The following is a 17,243-nucleotide window of genomic DNA, read 5'->3' on the forward strand; positions in this document are numbered from 1 at the left end:
ACCTTGCATATCGCGTCAACACGATTAGCCTTCCTATCGCGCATTACCACCGTTTATACATAAATACGACGCGCTTTAGAAATGCGATGCGATGCGCCATTTGTGACATTCGCGAAAACGCGGCTTATACGCATATATATTTGTTGCAAATACAGGAGATGCACTCGAGATGGCGTGTTTACGGGGTGATCGCTTTCAAGCTATAGATAATTTTTTTTAATTGACTGTAGCAGATAGCATAATTATGTTTTGCTTGTTTATTAACTGTGACAACATGGGAAGTTTGCGTACTGGTGAGCGGGATATATCCTAAAGTCATAGCAAACATACACGCATATTAAAAACTACACTAGGGGAAAAACTCCCTAGACTGACTCTATAAGTATGCAAAGGCCGCGATAAAGACTGCAAATCTATGCATGCATAGTATAGAGCCAGCGTGTGACCTGTGACAAGCACAGTTACTCTGCTCATTAATAAATGCATCAGTTAAATCCAGAGCTTATACAAGAAGTTTGTGGCACAATAAAATCACACCAAAGCACACAAGATGCCAAATGGGTATCCATACTACAAAGTCAGACATCGTGACGTTGTTGGGAGGCGTAATTAATGTCACTTAATTGCACTAATTCACAAGGAACAAATGAAATCACTGTTCGCAAGAAAATCACGCAAGGTTTCTGCAGCTTCTCTTTGTTTATAGGGACTGGAACAGGGAACCGAGCCATTTTGTTTTTTTACAGAAAAGGGACGTCTAGCTAAGGCGTCCAGACGATCTCGAACTGCCTCCCTATGTTGGTCGAATCGTGGACATACGATGATGAAATGTTATAGAGTCTTCCGGGGTGTCACACTGTACACATACTGAAGAGAGTATTTTCCATATGCGACATAAAAAACGGGCTGCGACATTGAGCCGTAAACGATGCAAGAATGTATCCGAATCCCGTTCTATCTTGAAGATTTGTGAAAAGCGTAATAACTGGTCAATAGCGTGCAGGAAAGGTGATGTTGTCCGCTCATCAAACCACATGGTTTTCGATAATCTGCGACTCAGTCTCTGAAGTGCCGTTTTGGCGTTAGGTAAACGCCGTACTATAATTGTATATAAACGCTGTTTAGCCGCCGTGCACGCACTTGCTCAGTGGCTATGGTGTTAGGCTGCTGAGCACGAGGTAGCGGGATCGAATCCCGGTCACGGCGGCCGCATTTCGATGGGGGCGAAATGCGAAAACACCCGTGTACTTAGATTTAGGTGCACGTTAAAGAACCCCAGGTGGTCTAAATTTCCGGAGTCCTCCACTACGGCGTGCCTCATAGTCAGAAAGTGGTTTTGGCACGTAAAACCCCATAATCTAATTTTTTTCAAACGCTGTTTGCGCTCTTTCCCGTCCCCCAGAGTAGGGTAGCCAATCAGGCGCATTTCTGGTTAACATCCCATGCCTTAAATCCCTCTTTATTTCCTCCTCCTCCTGGTTGCACTTAGATGTGCGTCACTTTCTAATATCAGCAATGACAAATTATGCATGTCACCAGAGAAACGTTATCACGACGTCCACAGAGCACCCACTGAACGAAAGCGAAACTGCCTACACGTTTTGTACGCAACGCAACGCGCAACGCTTTGTACGCGCGCTGATAATGCAAAGTTAAAGGCTATACGAGGATACTGCACTTAACTTCGAATGCAACCTGCAGCACTTGCGGAACAAAGCACGCATAAAAATTCACGCGTTGGCTTTTTCAGCCGAAGACCTTCGTATGCAAATGCGTTTGGTCTCGGATTCATGTTTTCACGAGCTATACTGAGGAACTGTAGAAGCCTGACGCCTGTAGATGCACTTGTCAGCTGCTCGGGAAAAAAAGTTTTCGTTTAACATGAACGCGCGCTCCCAGATGTAGCAAAAGAAGGACACGTCAAAAGATGAAGTTATGAGAGCTAGAAAGGAATTGATTGAAGTATAACAGCTGTACTCTCAAACACATCCGTCAAATTGGACGAGGACATTGGCGAAATGAAGCAGAAAGAGATAATAGAAAAAAGAAACCCAGGCAGGACCACTGCCACGATGAATGACGACGTCAATGCGATGACCATTTGAAGCACCGTAGCGACACTTCATACAGCCGACCTTTTCAATTTTCTGTTGCCCACACCATCGCTTCTCAGAAGCTCGTCTCTTCTCACTCAACGCACGATCCGGTGACTGATCGCCCGTTCTTGTTAACCTTGCTGTCGTTCTCGGCTCTGTTATATATATATATATATATATATATATATATATATATATATATATATATATATATATATACTTCAATTAAATTTCGTTTAATCATGGCATGCTCATTTGACCTCCTGTATTAATGCTTGATTCATTATGCATGTAATACCATATGTACTTGTTAGTTGTACGCGCAACTAAACCCTTTCGCAATTACTCCAAACTATTACTTGCGACACGGAGAACCATTTTACACTTGTGTGATGGGCTTACTGTATGCACGCCCTTCGTGCTGAAATCGTCGTTGGGATTGGCAGTGCGTCTGAAATAAGTAAGTAAGCTTTCTTTTCCTCACGACATCCAACTTGGAGACATTTCCAAAGTCGCACTGAAGTCGGCGAATGACAGCGTTTGTCCGCATTCCGTGCAACGCGGCCGTTCTCGCCAAATCCGCGACGCGGCCCAGACGTCACCCTCCGGCGCTCGGTGCGGGGGCCCCTCCGTTATCCGGCCTTGTCACAAGCGAGGGGGGGGGGGGTGAGGAGAGGGGGGGGGGGGTCCCACTCGGCCACGGCGCGCCAGCTCAGGTGACAGTCGCCCAGAGCCGCCGCCGCCGCCGCGTCAGATAACGCCGACGCGTGCGTTGACATCGCTCTCGGTGTGTGTGGGTGAGTGTGTCTGTGCGTGGCCGCCTCAGCTAGCGCGCTGATTGCGGAGGACGGTCTGCGTGCGTGCGTGCGTGCGTGCGTGCGTGCGTGCGTGCGCGCGGGTACGTGTTTATAGTGAGAGCGTTTGCACAGACAATCGGGGACCCATTTAACGGAGGCGCCCCGCGATGAAGAATGGCCGGGCGGGAACGTCTTCTGTTTTTGTTTGCTAGTTTTCTTTTTGTTTGCCTCTTGCCGGCGTTAAGAGCCGGCGCTCGCCGGAGGCCATTGTTTCGGCCAGCCGGTATGACGCGTAAACTTTGGGGGCAGGCGCCGTCGGTGCGATTGTCGATGGAGTGACGTCATGCAAGAAGCTTTCGTCGGTGCCTCGATCATCCCTATTGCCGTTAATTTGCTGTGTTAAGTTTTCAATGCGAAAGCACTGTGTGCACCATTACGCGAACACGCGTCGGCACGACCGAAAGTTGGTACCAAAAATGGCCGACGGCGCGAAGAGACGTCAGGAATGCTCGAATTGACGTCAAATTACTCAGAGAGGTTCCTGTAGGCACAGCAAATTAACGTCTTTAAAAAGAAAATTTGGTAAATTTCGGTGTAGGTGGGAACCGAGCCCGGGACTCCGGGGTGCGAGACAAGCACGCTTCCCCGACGCCACGGCGGCTCCACGGTTATGACTGACTATAGGCGTAGCCTAGTGCTTGCGTCATTGCACACGTCACGTCGCAGCCATCTGGGTGAATAAAGGTGTGACCTTGCGCGTGCGTCATTGTGCGCGTGAGGGCGCAGCCAATGGGGAGGACGTGGCGCCACGTCGTAAGTGTATAACGTGAGCGCGTTTATGACGTTTCAAGGTCTACAACCGGTATAATGCTTTCGTATTCCCACACGTAAACAGTTTTAAGTGTCTCTGCCGAGTTCTTCCTTAATTTTATTTCACTATGAAAGAGGAAGAAGGGGGCGGAGGTAAGAGGGCTCTTTAATGAATCCAGGATATGACTGCCTGGCGGCATGCCCAGCATGCTGCTCCGGGTGACTATGACGAAAAATTGAATGACATACTCTGCGCACGCCACAGACACACAACGTGCATGAAACGCACCACAAAACGCAACATGCAAACTAATTAAACTATCTTACTGGGACCACTGTCTACCGCTGGAACGCTAAATCTACCTACAGCCGAGCTAAACGCACACACAGCGTAAGTCCAAACGGGTCAAGTGTTCTCGTGGCATGACAGTCTTTGATGCATATTCGGTGAGTCTAATGTGAGTAGCATGCATGAGCAAATTAAGCATAGCAAATTGTGAGTATTGTTTGTGTGCGCGGAGGCAAAACGTCGGGCGGGCATGAGCGCAATATCGGACGCATTTCCAACGTATTTTTCGAGTATGTATCTACTACGCCGCGTGACGCCCATGCTCTGCTGACGACTGGATGGCGTCCCTCATGATCAGGAAGAGTTAGCACGTGCGCATAACTTCGATTTGGCTATACTGAAATTTATGCGAATGACAGAAACGCAACCGGTTAATTATAAGCAATAAACCAATCTGAACGAAACTTATTGCATTTCAATTGTTGATTATTGAATTCTAGTGACTACGGGGAGCAGGATTTTGGGGGCTGGCCAATCTGTTATGAAATTGATGGAAATCGTGAAGCTTTAAAAAAAAAAACCGAAGGCAAATTTTACGACTCCGCAGCTGTCCAAAAGTAATGGACGTTACAATTTCGAAAATTGCATGCGACATTTGCACTCAAACTGCGCGATTGGCATTTAAAGCACAGACAAATGTTTAGCAAGAGTGCGAGCTTTGTAGGCCTATTGATTTCGTCCACTTTAAAGACTCTATTATAGGGCAACCTACAACCTTGTCGCTTTTAGGGTGTAAATTATTTTACAGTGTACAGAATACAGAATTACGCAACTGTAAGGTTACCGCCATATAAGACCACTGAACTTCACATCCTTCGTCGAATTTTGTAAATGTTTTTGAGGGCATGAGCAAGAGTTCTGCTTCTATAAGTCAATAGATTTTGAGCGATTAGCTATTTATGCAACGAAAGCAGAAATCGCGGAAATCGGAAATGTGGCTCCGCGCACGGCGTCAGGCGCACATGCTACATATGCATTATCACGTGCTTATTGTATTGCTTTTCCGCGGTGACCGCTTTCCACCGGACTATTGCGGGTGTTGATTTATCACTCGGCACGCATGCATACATTATTCTAAGGCCCTTCACCATTGTCGCCGATTCTGCACCGTGTCGGTTGTATAGATTTATCACACGGCCTACATGCATACATTATTCTGAGTTTCTTCCCCGTTGTCGCCGATTCTATGCCATGTTACGCCTCAGAACAGCAATGGGCATTATTTGGCTGCTTCCCACGAAGTGACCACTTCACCAGCGCCCCGCAGCCCGGCGCTGACCATTGGTGGGTCAAGAAGAGAAGCTCCCTTCGGGGTTACGACAACCGCCGCATTCTGTGGAAGTGGTAACGACCGCCACGGCCTAGATTCTCACAACGCTACGAGCTGACCGTCACGGAAAGCCCGTTAATTGACGCAAGGAGCCAACGTCGATTACTTCCGTGAGAACAGCGTCGACTCGAGGTTCCCAATTGTCGCGTGGTTGCGTCGTATGGGGAATGGTGTCCGGCGGCGGAATGGTGCGACGTCATGGGTGGGATTTCGCTAACAGTTCGACCATTATGATTGGCCGACAAACGGTCATCAAATGCCCTCGTCTACAGTTATACCTAGGAAAAACTGTTGCTAAAAAAAATACGAATCTTTAGTACATTGCAGTGCACAGACGTGCAACGAGATCAGACACGTAAAGCGCTCCGACATGGTGTGTCCTTACATATCCATGGAGCGCTGTGCGCTGCAAACACGTAGACTAAACCCATTCGTTTCCTTCAAACCTCGCCTCCTCACCCACAAGCAAGGCAATTCTCGGCGATACAGACATACGGAGGCGCTGCTCCGCCTAGTTAGCTTAGCGCGACACGCCGGTATATACCGCCGGCCAGATAGCACGTTTTAGTCGCTTCGGCGGTGACGTATAGCAAGCGACCCTCTGAGTGACGCCCGAGTCCGAACCCCGAACCGCAAAACCGGGTGACAACAGCCGAGAGAGACTAGTCTGATAAGGTTGAGGACGCGACAAGAATAGTATCCGCAGTTTCGACAAAAAGCCGCGAGCACCAACGATTATTCTGGAATATATAGTTGTCGGTATTCGAGACAAATACCTGAGAAGAGGCAGAGATCAGAAAATAGAGAGCAGACGAAATAAAGGTGGAATGCAGATGGAAGTAAAATGCTGGTCTGCTACCCTACCTATACTGGGGAACGGGGGAGAGGGAGGTAGAAAGACAAGAGTTCAGATGGGAGGCGCTATTTAGTGGCAGAAACGTTGCTTGTGTTATGGAGTAGCGGGTCATTACAGCGATGTGGTCCGAAAGACTTGATAATTTAATTTAACGGAAGTGACATTGTATCGATGTGCTAACAATCACCATGCCCTCCTGCGTTCTTTTTTAAAATTTAATTTGAGTTATTCGAATGACTTGGTTGATGGACACGTCTTTAATTGCAGAAACTACAGAATGTGGTTTTCTGATGCTCCTTTTAAACGTTATTTTTCTATATTCACTGTTTAAGGACGTTCGGGAAATGTGCTTCATCCTTTAGTCACCGAACAATTTACTACTGACTCATTTTTCACCTGCATATATATCATGAGGATTGTATCCAGACAGTGGCCTATAGTTCGATTAGTTCTTCCGTGGAAACTCGATGCTTGCGTGTGTGCCCGCGTGATTGCGTGCGTGCGTGTTTGTACGTGCGCGTGCTTGTTAGCTTGTACGTTTAACGCCTCGACTTCCAGCAATACTAATTGCAGCGGCGGCACTGCGCGACCACAATATCATGACCAATCGCGTTCACACAAGCTCCGGCTGCAGTTTCGTTTGCTCATGTTTGGAAGCATTATAGAAAGAGAATAAAGAAGTTACGAGCACTATCTGCACCCCTCCCTTTCGCCTCTTCCCCCCCTCACCCCCCCCCCCCCCTTCACCCAAAAAGAAAAGGAAACGTAACGAATGCCGCCGTATGCTCTTTCGGAGATCAGCTATTTTTTTGTGGACAGACGACAACTCCACGAACAGGATCGCGGCAGCGGGAAAAAGGAAAGGCACGACCGCAGCCTCGCGCTGCGTGGACACAACGCAGACCAATTCTGCGTAAGCGGCGACAAGAGCTGCGAACAGATATATATATATATATATATATATATATATATATATATATATATATATAAGGAATGGCTCGAAAGTAAACATCTGCACGATAGATGGTACGGTTCTGCGAAAAAGCACTGACGTTTGCGAAGTCGTTGCACAATTCCGGATGCTTGCGGACGAACAGCGTCGCTTGTTTGATGTCGTCGCTAAAGAGACGCTGAATAGGAATCGAACCCAACACTACAGATTCGAAAGACGTACATTTGCACCACCGCACGATAAATTAAGCAGGAACGAGGTTGTAATTTTACGCTTGCTCCAGATACACACCTACCCTAGCCCCGCCGTCTTACATCACTGCTACTCGGGTTTATATGAATGAATGAATGAATATATCTTTATTTCCAATAGACTGGGGGAGACAGGGAAGAAAAGCTGCAAGTGCAGCTTGAAAAAACACCCTGCCCCCTATGACCACAATACATGGGCAGCGCGGAGCTGCTGCGTGTTTTTAACAAAAAAATATACACAGTTCTGCAAGAATGCATAAAAAGTAGTTGTGCGCAAAGAAGCTACAAAACGTTTCACATATGACAGACAAAAAAACATATATACACATATATATGTAATATAAATGTGAACAAAAAGCTGTAAACTCATCTAATCTGCACTTCTGAAGTAGCTGGCCATATAAACATTAATATTTGTCACACTGAATTACGTTACGTTTACGTGTAAAGTTACGTGTAACAGTTACGTGTAAAGCTTGCGCACAGAGAGCAACGCTGCGAAACATGCTCTGGGAATGTGCCGGCAACAGCGGTACTGAAACCACCTCCGTTCGCGACGCGTCCATAATCGCGGCCGTTGCTGCAGTGTACAGGAAGCCTCAAGCTCGCTTCATCCCGATGCCGCCCCGGCTGCGGGGGCCACCGGGGACCTTCTCCGTCGGCGTCGCCGCCGCTGGGAGGCGGCTCTCAAAAGTTCAGAGCTAATAGACCAGCTCTGCATGGGCCGTCCGGCAAGGCGAAGGTGCCGCCCGGGTCCAAGGACTTGGAGCCGCCATTTGAGGGCACCACAACGAAAACTGCCGGACCATTCATTAATAAAGTTGCTGCTTCTTCTGTTGCCGTGGGAAGAGGCGTAGCAAGCCATAAAAGATGCAGAAACGAAAGGCTGGCGGCGGACGCCGCCTCGAATTTCTCGCACCAGCATCGCCGCGACGTCGCAGGTATCGACGGTGTCTTCTCTGGCGTAGCTAATTTTTTTTATTGATAAATGTGGAGTGCATCGTACCCTGAAAGAGCCAATCAGTGCACTTGACAAGTTTCGACAACATCCCTAAATGCGCAAAATAAAAGTACTTTGAAATGCGCGACGTCAGACTGACGTGTATATACTGGCGCTGCAGTGGCGTAGCCAGAAATTTCGTTCGTGGGGGGCTCACTTTGCAGCTGGGCCTCAACCTTATAGAATTTGCCGAGGTATCACAAATATATATATATATATATATATATATATATATATATCTGTCATTCAACAACCTTGTTTACATTTTCGTACATATGCAACGACCTGGAGAAAGTCTCTATGACGCTTTCCTTTGTGAGAATGTACTGCGCAGGGGAAGCTGTCACTGGTTTTGTATTGCGTGTAATTGCTGCGAAATTATAGCCGCAACAGGGAGCACATATAAAAAGCAGGAGTTCTGCAACATATACGAGGGTGAGTCAAATGAAAGTGAGCCAATGCGAATATATGACAAACGAGGTACTTTATTTAAAAGTAGTCACCATGAGTATTTAGACACTTGTCCTACTAACGAGTCGCGCACTTCCCGTCTCATAAAACTCCTTGGGCTTCTGCCTCAAAAATCTGTAAATGACTACACGCCATCTTCCGACACGAATCTGGTTACCTTGAACAGTTTTATCAAATTTTACCAAATGTGGAAGACGCAAGGCAACAGGTCTGGGCTGCATGAGGGATGTTGCAGCGTTTCCCACTTGAACTTTGCCAGTTTTGTATTAACCACATCAGCAACATGGGGACGGGCAATGTCGTGAAGCAAGATGTTCCCAATGCTCAATTTTCCACGTCGTTTGGTCTTGATTGCTACACGCGGCCGATCCGACCTTTCACAATATCTGAAACCATTTAGAGTCTCTCCGGGTTTTGAAAATTCGATCAATAATGGCCCCTAACGATCTAAAAAGAAGTCGACACTTTTTCGGCAGAAATGACGGCCTTTGTTTTTCATGGGAGTGGTGAATTCAAATGTTTCCACTGTAAGCTTTGCGGTAGTGTTTCAGGCTAGTCGTAGCGGCACCATGAGTCATCCCCGGTCACAATTGCAGAGAAAAAGCCGTAACGCTCATCTGGGGTTCTTTGACGTGCACTTAAATCTAAGTACACGGGTGTTTTCGCCTCCATCGAAATGCAGCCGCCTTGACCGGGATTCGATCCTGCGACCTCGTGCTCAGCAGCCCAACACCATAGCCACTGAGCAACCACGGCCTTTTTAATTGTGTTGGGGGTGATTGCACGGGGACTTTGGCCCGGCCATGGATCGTCTTTGTAACTTTTATGTCCTTCTTTGAATAATTTGCTACAATGCTTCACAGTGGCCAATGAAACGCAATGTTCAACGCATACGCCAGCCATACGGCGAATAATTTCTTTTTGGGAAACATCTTCATTTACTTTTAAAGTGCCCAATATGTCACGCAAACATGTTCAACCCAGTGTATGAGAGCATTAAAGAACTTTTAACCTCACCTCTGCATGTCACTTGTAAATGAGATGCGTACGTTTCGCGCGCATGCCTCGAAAATAATGAACCAAACCATTATTGCGCGGGGCGGGTTGTCTCATTTGACTCGTCTTTGTGCATTAGAAATGCGAAGATACAGCTTGATACAGGGGAAAATATTGTCACTGGAAACAAAGTTCACTGCGCATATGCACAAAACCTCGCAACAAGATATTTAAATGCACGCATAAGTCACCAATATATCTACGTACCTAAGAAAAAGTCGCGATATATAATGCGTCAAACAAGGCAAACAAACAGGTTGCGCAGCCACAGATTCACAGAACACAGCACCCCCGGGCCCCCCTCCCTCCACTCCCAGATGTATCGCGTGCGACGGAAGGCCGCGCTTCCTCCCCGCTTTTCTCCCTTGCGCACACAAGCCTGAGCCACCATCGTCCGCTCACCCCCTTCCCTCCCGCCCCACGGTTTCACTCGCACATAGAGCATGCGGCGCGCAGTCACGATGTTATCGCCTTTGGCGTTTATTTACACGGAACATGAGGGCAACGGCAGGAATGAGCCTGGAGTCTTCATATAGCTGCTATTGCAATAATATAATAGCATCCGGCAACTGAAGCGTCCCGTGGCCCATTACTTTCCGCAAAAGAAGTAGCAAAAGCGAACTTTAGCCATGCGACAATTCGCTGCGCCGCAACAATGTCTTCTTTTTTTCTTTTGTGGGGCGGGGGGGAGGCGAAATAGGATAACACAATGGAAAGCATGTTGGCTACAATCGAATGCCTACTTTGGGCACCTAGTGTGGCTACCGAAGGAATATCGAAGAAAACGTGTGACGCTTGGTCCACAGAAAATCATACGCATACTGCTCGGTATCCTACAACGGCGAGACAAAATTTTCCGGAGAGGTTGCGCTCAAGCCAACGCGTTGCAATCCGTCGAATCCCCGCAATGCTGGCGGCGAGCGACTATGCATTGTTTCTTTTTCTCGTCTGCTAGCCAGAAAGCGTCCAAAACTCTGCCAGGTGAAAATGTAGTCGGCCATAGAAAAACAAACGCGCATCCAAGTGCGCCGCGCGGTTGTCGATGCCGCACGCGAAAAACGCATGCGCTCTGGCTCGATCAGCAGCCCGCGGGTTGCGAGAACAAAAAAAAAAAAAAAAGAAATAAGATGAGAAAGAGGCTCAATATATCCTCGCGAATAAAAGTCTAGGTAGACAAATAAATCAGAACTTAATTACAATGGTGGCTTTAGTGTCCTGACATGGATGCTTTGGCGCAGGTGAAAAAAAAATGATCATATTCTTTTCTGTGACCTGACGGCACAAATGAACCACCACAACGCTTTGTCTCATCGGACCTCAGTGCGTGCTTTGTCATCTTGTCTAAAATTATGTTGATTTGGCTTGTCTCGTGTTATGGCCCGATGTACGACTTTAGAAAAGTCGGTGCACCTTCCACACCATCCACAACACCATACACCATACGCCATCCACAACAGCATTAGACCCACAAAGTTACCTAATTGAACATCTAAAGCTCGACTTTGGAAATGTCAATGCACCTTTCGCATCAAAATGTTATGAGAACTTCATACCCACAAAGTTTCAGAATTGAAATCCAAGCGCTCCGTAGATTCCGCGGCCTCCGCGAGATGCCGAGACGAGCCCGCTCGCCATCAAAACACGCTTGAAATTTTGCGCTCGGTGGGGCTCCTTGCGTTACGATATCTCACTCCCGATGCATGGGCGTTGCCGCGAAATCCAGCCCGATTTCGCAATGTTCGCGCTAAAATGTCTTTTCGAGCGTGAATTTAGGACATTCTAGACAAAATCGAGCATGATGTCCGGCGCCGGGAGTTGTTTTGGTCGGCTGCGCATGACAGCACGAAAATATTTCGGAGGGGGCTGAAGCCCCATAAGCCCCCCCCCCCCTGGCTACGCCCCTGTGGCGCTGGTGTTTCAGTGCGAAGTACACAGAAGGGAACTTTGACCTTCGGTAAGTTATGAGACCGGGCTAACTGGTGTTCCGTCGTGTTAAACAGAGCGAAACTAGACAAAGAGTGACAAGAAAGTCGGGACGAAGACAAGCGCTTGTCTTCGTCTCACCTTCTTTATTATTATTATTATTTTGTCCTTTGTCTCGTTTCGAGCTGTCTGACAAGAAAGTTTGACCCTGATTTTCTCTTCTATCAAGCCGCCTGTTTCCCTTTTGACGTCCCTTTAATTCGTGGTACCTGACGTGATGTTGTCTAGTTGGGCGTGACACCTGGCTCGTGTACCTCCTATCCCATGCAACTAAACGTCACCGAGGTCGTATTATAAGAGATGAGGTCTCTGCGCAAATAGAACATATAATCTGTGCTGCTGCGTGTAGTGTCATTGTACATATAGTATATGTGGTTAGTTCGTCTAAATAATAATTCTATTAAAACATACCAACTCCTTACCCACTCACCTAGCAACCGAGGTGTCCGTGAGAATGTTATTCCGCATGCATGCCGCTATACACTCAAATCAGGTGCTCCTCTTGTGTTTGCGCACCTCTTTATTCGAGGCCTCGAAAATGAGCTGTATCCGCTTGGTTGTGCAAATGCGTGAGAGGGCGCGTCGCCCCTCTTTACGTTGTTTGCGATTCCTTACAAAATTTTTATAGAAAGTCTATAGACAGTCTATAAACGTCTATATACTGTCGATAGACATTCCATAAAAATTATTGTAAGGGATAGACAAGTTTCGTTTTTCCTTGAAGTGCACGCGTAAGTTCATTCAAACGTATATTATTATACGGTCCACCATATGTCGATTGCTGCGCAAGCCTTGAAAAACGAAACATTCTTTGAAGGAAACGGTGGATCGAATCTCATGCGACAACATTTTCGAAAGTGACGGGAAGAGTGTAATAGATATAAAAAATAAAGGGAGCGTTAGATATTTCAGGAGCGAAAGAGACAAAAAAGAGGGAGGGAGAGAACACGAGCATTCAGCAGCAACGGAACGCACTCGTCGAAACCGAAGTGTCGTTCTCGCTGTTTGCGGGAATGTCTGCCGCATATGGCGGTATCGCGGGGCAGATGTGTAGCATACCTGCAGGACGATGCACCCTCGAGTTTCGACACGCAGCTGATACGTGCCACGCTCTCACTCTGTTTACGTGATCTCTTCCTGGAGCACCGGGGTTTCCTGTCAGGTCTTTGTGCTGTACGCTACTGTCCACGTAAATCGGGTCATGTCTTCCACATTTAGTATATATATATTTATATATATGCCATAGTTCCGCGATTCTAAGCACCCCCTATTTGTTTGGTATAGCGCGTAGCCATGACCGCCCAGCGCGCTTGCTCGCTCTGTCATCGAGCCGGGGCCGTCTGAGTCCCGAGGTAGAACGGCGTCCGCGGCGCGATCTTGCCGCACAGCCGGACTGCAGAGCCGCGCGGACTCGTGAGTGGCAGTGATAGTCACTAAGCATCCGACACAAGCGGTGGGCTTACTGTCTGCACCGATTTTTCTTTTGGATGTTTGCAAAATAATATGTTATTTCTCGCACCCGTCTCGTCGTGATATCGTAGCGAAAAGGGGGAGGGGTGTCATTCTACATTTTTCGAATCTGAGCACCCCCCCTCACTTTGGGCATCACGATCGTGAAAAAAAGGGGGTGCTTAGAATCGAGTAAATACGGTATATATATATATATATATATATATATATATATATATATATATATATATATATATATATATATATATATATATATATATATATATATATATATATATATAAAGAAGAACACAAGGACGAAGAAGCTCATGTGACAAGCGCTTAACCCATCGCCCTCTTCGTTATTATGACTCGTGCTTTTGCGCTGTTATTAACAAATAAAATAGTAGCGCCAACTCGCCGAACAGTCTATCGTTTTGAAATATTGGGCGTGAGGACATACAGTGGCGCCACCTACCGGTGTCTCCCCATTGACGTAGTACGAGGGATAACGCGGTGCGCTCATCGTATATGTGGCGGCCGGCGCTCAATAAAAACCCAGCGCGGGCGTCCTCCTGGACATTTCTGCGAGTGCCTTCAAAGCAAGGGAAGTTGTTCATTGCCAAGTTAGCGCTCCTGGACAAATCGAAAGTACAGTATCTTTTTTTACAGACGCTCTCTCTTCACAAGATGCAATGCACGGCCGCCGAAGAAGTTTTTTGAGCGAAGAATGTACAATGAACAATGGCCGAGAGACCGTTCAATGAGAAATGCGTTCCTGTTGTAGGCTGTCTGTACAACCTAAGCCATTGACAACCCAATGCAGCGATCAAACGGATTTACAGTCAGTGATTGTGCGTGTGCATGCATGTTTACAATTTCTCGTTTCTACTTCACTGCGATCGGTATGCCGGCCTTGTTTTTATTTATTTCTTTCTTGTATATATACATACATAATATATATACATATATATCTAATCTTTTTCATAATTACCTGAGAAAGATAACCTAATTTCGGCGTAGCAATAAGAAGAATTGCTAATAAATGTTTTAAAATATACTAACCTGTTACAACTGAAGAACTGAAGTCGAGGACTATGGAAAATATATCTGCTTAGCAGAAATCCTGAGACTATAGCACCAGTTTGAGCATATCCGTCCCAAAATGTACTAAAGCATGCACTGATGCCGCAGTATTATACGGAGCCATTAGAGGGATGCTTTTATAAACATATCAACAGGAACGCCACTATATTCTTCGTACCACATCCAGGAGCATACATGACTTCACTGCTTGATTTCACGATTTCAACACGTAACATATAGAGAATAATCAAAAGGTGAAGACACCAAGGTCACCTAAGGCGAAAGGGAAATGACTTGTACCTACTAATTGAATTTAAGAAATTATAAATTAATGGAAACGAAAGCGGATGAAAAAAACAACTGGCCGCCGGTGGCATACGAGCCCACGTTTTCGCATTGCGCGTGCGATGCTCTTACCAGTTGAGCTACCGACGCGTCATTTTCCCGTCCACTTTCTGGGATATTTATGTTTTACTACTAGAACGAACCCTGGGAGTGTTAGCCACACTGTAAAAATGTTTACGCCCTTAAGGGTGTTTTCTTGTCGCACTGGTGACACCCTTACCGTTAGAGCCTTGCAAAATTTTATAGACGACGACAACGGAGCTCAACTAGACATGCGATGACAAAAGACGTAGCTGAAAATTATGTAATCATTCTGACAGCATTGAGCGCACAGAAATAACCGTCAAGAGAGTTTCATATCTCTCCCTGTGAAATTTTCTTGTTGGATATTTCTGTGCGCCCAAAGTTGTCAGAATGATTACATAGTTTTCAGCTGCGTCTTTTGGCATCGCACATCTAGTTAGAGCTCCGTTGTCGGCCTCCATAAATTTTTCTAAGGCCCTAACGATAAGGGTTCTTACCAGCGCAACAAGAAAACACCCCTAAGGGTGTAAACGTTTTTACCGTGCAGTGCCACCACTCACAAACCTTGGCGGCGGATGTGGAACATCCTTTCTGCCTTTTAGTAAAGCAATGAAGGGGGCTAGTTGGTGAACGTTCATGGTTATATTGCGCTCAGTTTTACAAACATGATATTAAGGCAGGACAAGACGTGGACGGACGTAGCGCAATCCGTCCATCCGTTGCGCTACGTCCGTCCACGTCCTGTCCTGCCTTAATATCGTGTTTGTAAAACTGAGCGCGATATAACCATGATCCTTTCTGCCGCAGGCGGCACGAGTACGTGATCTATTGGGGTGATGGCAATTGGTCGATACATATATAATGAGCTATCTGCATACATTGCGATTTGTCGTGTAAGTAATGTCCGCATTTTCAGCTAATCCACCAGAAAAGGATGCATTGCACTTTCCCAGGCAATTCTTTTAATATGCATAAAACGCGGTATATTCCAAAGGCGCCTGCATTCGATGTCGTTAGCAAGGCTTCATGGCGGAAAAACAGCGAGACAAGCAGAGCCATAAGCAGCCGACAGGACAAAGCGTAGCTGTCTTCTCCTAATTGTCCCGTTTCCTATGCATTCCACGATGAATAAGCGGTATTTGCGTATAACGTGCGTATTTTTAACAGTGGCGCTGCGTGCTCTAAGTGCCAGCATGCGATAATTTTGAGTAACGTTAGCTGTCATTGTTGCCCCAACGCTTCTGGGAGCTGTTCAACAATACTGTAGTTATGCAGCTATAGCAACTTCGTCGCGCAAGGCGACATGCGACAACTCTTCGCACCGAACAAATATTTCTCGGAATCCTTCGATGTCTCATTACTTATCATAGCTATGCTGCGCGGCTAAGGCTCGCACGGCGTTGTCAAAACCATTCGTTCTCAGTTCCGATGCGATCCACGTGATCCCTCATGCCACGTCACGCCGACGGCAGCGCCATTCTCTCCAGTGGTGTCCCTCGCCCCCGATATCTTCCACATTGCCTGAGTCATCTACGAACATTGTGGCTCTCAGCTGCAAACTATATGCGTCGAAACTTGACTGCTTACTGTCAGCAGGAGAAATATAGGAAGCAATAGACTGTATTTTAGAGCAACTGAAGCCGACATATGCCGTTATGCCATTTACGTGAGTCCGGCCAAAGCGTGCGCCGTCGGGCTGAGCAGCCTGTCGGGTTCGTGTAGACGCAAGCTTGTTGGGGAGAGCCAGAGTTAACCAGCCTGCACGGATATAGGTTGGCGCTATACCGTACATGACTCGAGCCCGATCTGCTTGAAATTCTGCGCGTTAACGCGGGCAGGACTGGTCGGAAAGTTTGCGGCCGCCGTTGAAGTCATTCGGTCTGCGTAGCCGTATACGCTAAATGTGCCCGCACGTTTTAAATGCATGGTTTTCCGAGTATAGCCATGGGGTTTCTCGTTTAGTGAAAGAAATATCCCCATCCAGTTGACAGAATCAAAGCACCGTCACCGAAAGCGATGTTATTGTTAAATCGTTTGCTTATAAATAAATAAATAAATAAATAAATAAATAAATAAATAAATAAATAAATAAATAAATAAATAAATAAATAAATAAATAAATAAATAAATAAATAAATAAACACGTGCTCTGAGAGCAGTCGAAGTGAGCTAAGCTGAAGTGCGGAAGAGCGATTGTGAAATATACACGCCTTAACTTGTTTACATTATACTGAATGAATTTATCCATGCTGGGACGTTTCAGCACGCGACCTATCATCCCATACGATTTCCCATTACTGTACACACACGTATTAATTCCCGGACTTGCCAAGCAATCCGTATCATGTGTCGCATGGTACCCGCATGTTAAAATACACTAAACGTACG

The sequence above is a fragment of the Dermacentor albipictus genome, chromosome 1 (genome assembly GCF_038994185.2).
Source record: "Dermacentor albipictus isolate Rhodes 1998 colony chromosome 1, USDA_Dalb.pri_finalv2, whole genome shotgun sequence".
In the NCBI taxonomy this organism is placed as follows: domain Eukaryota; kingdom Metazoa; phylum Arthropoda; class Arachnida; order Ixodida; family Ixodidae; genus Dermacentor; species Dermacentor albipictus.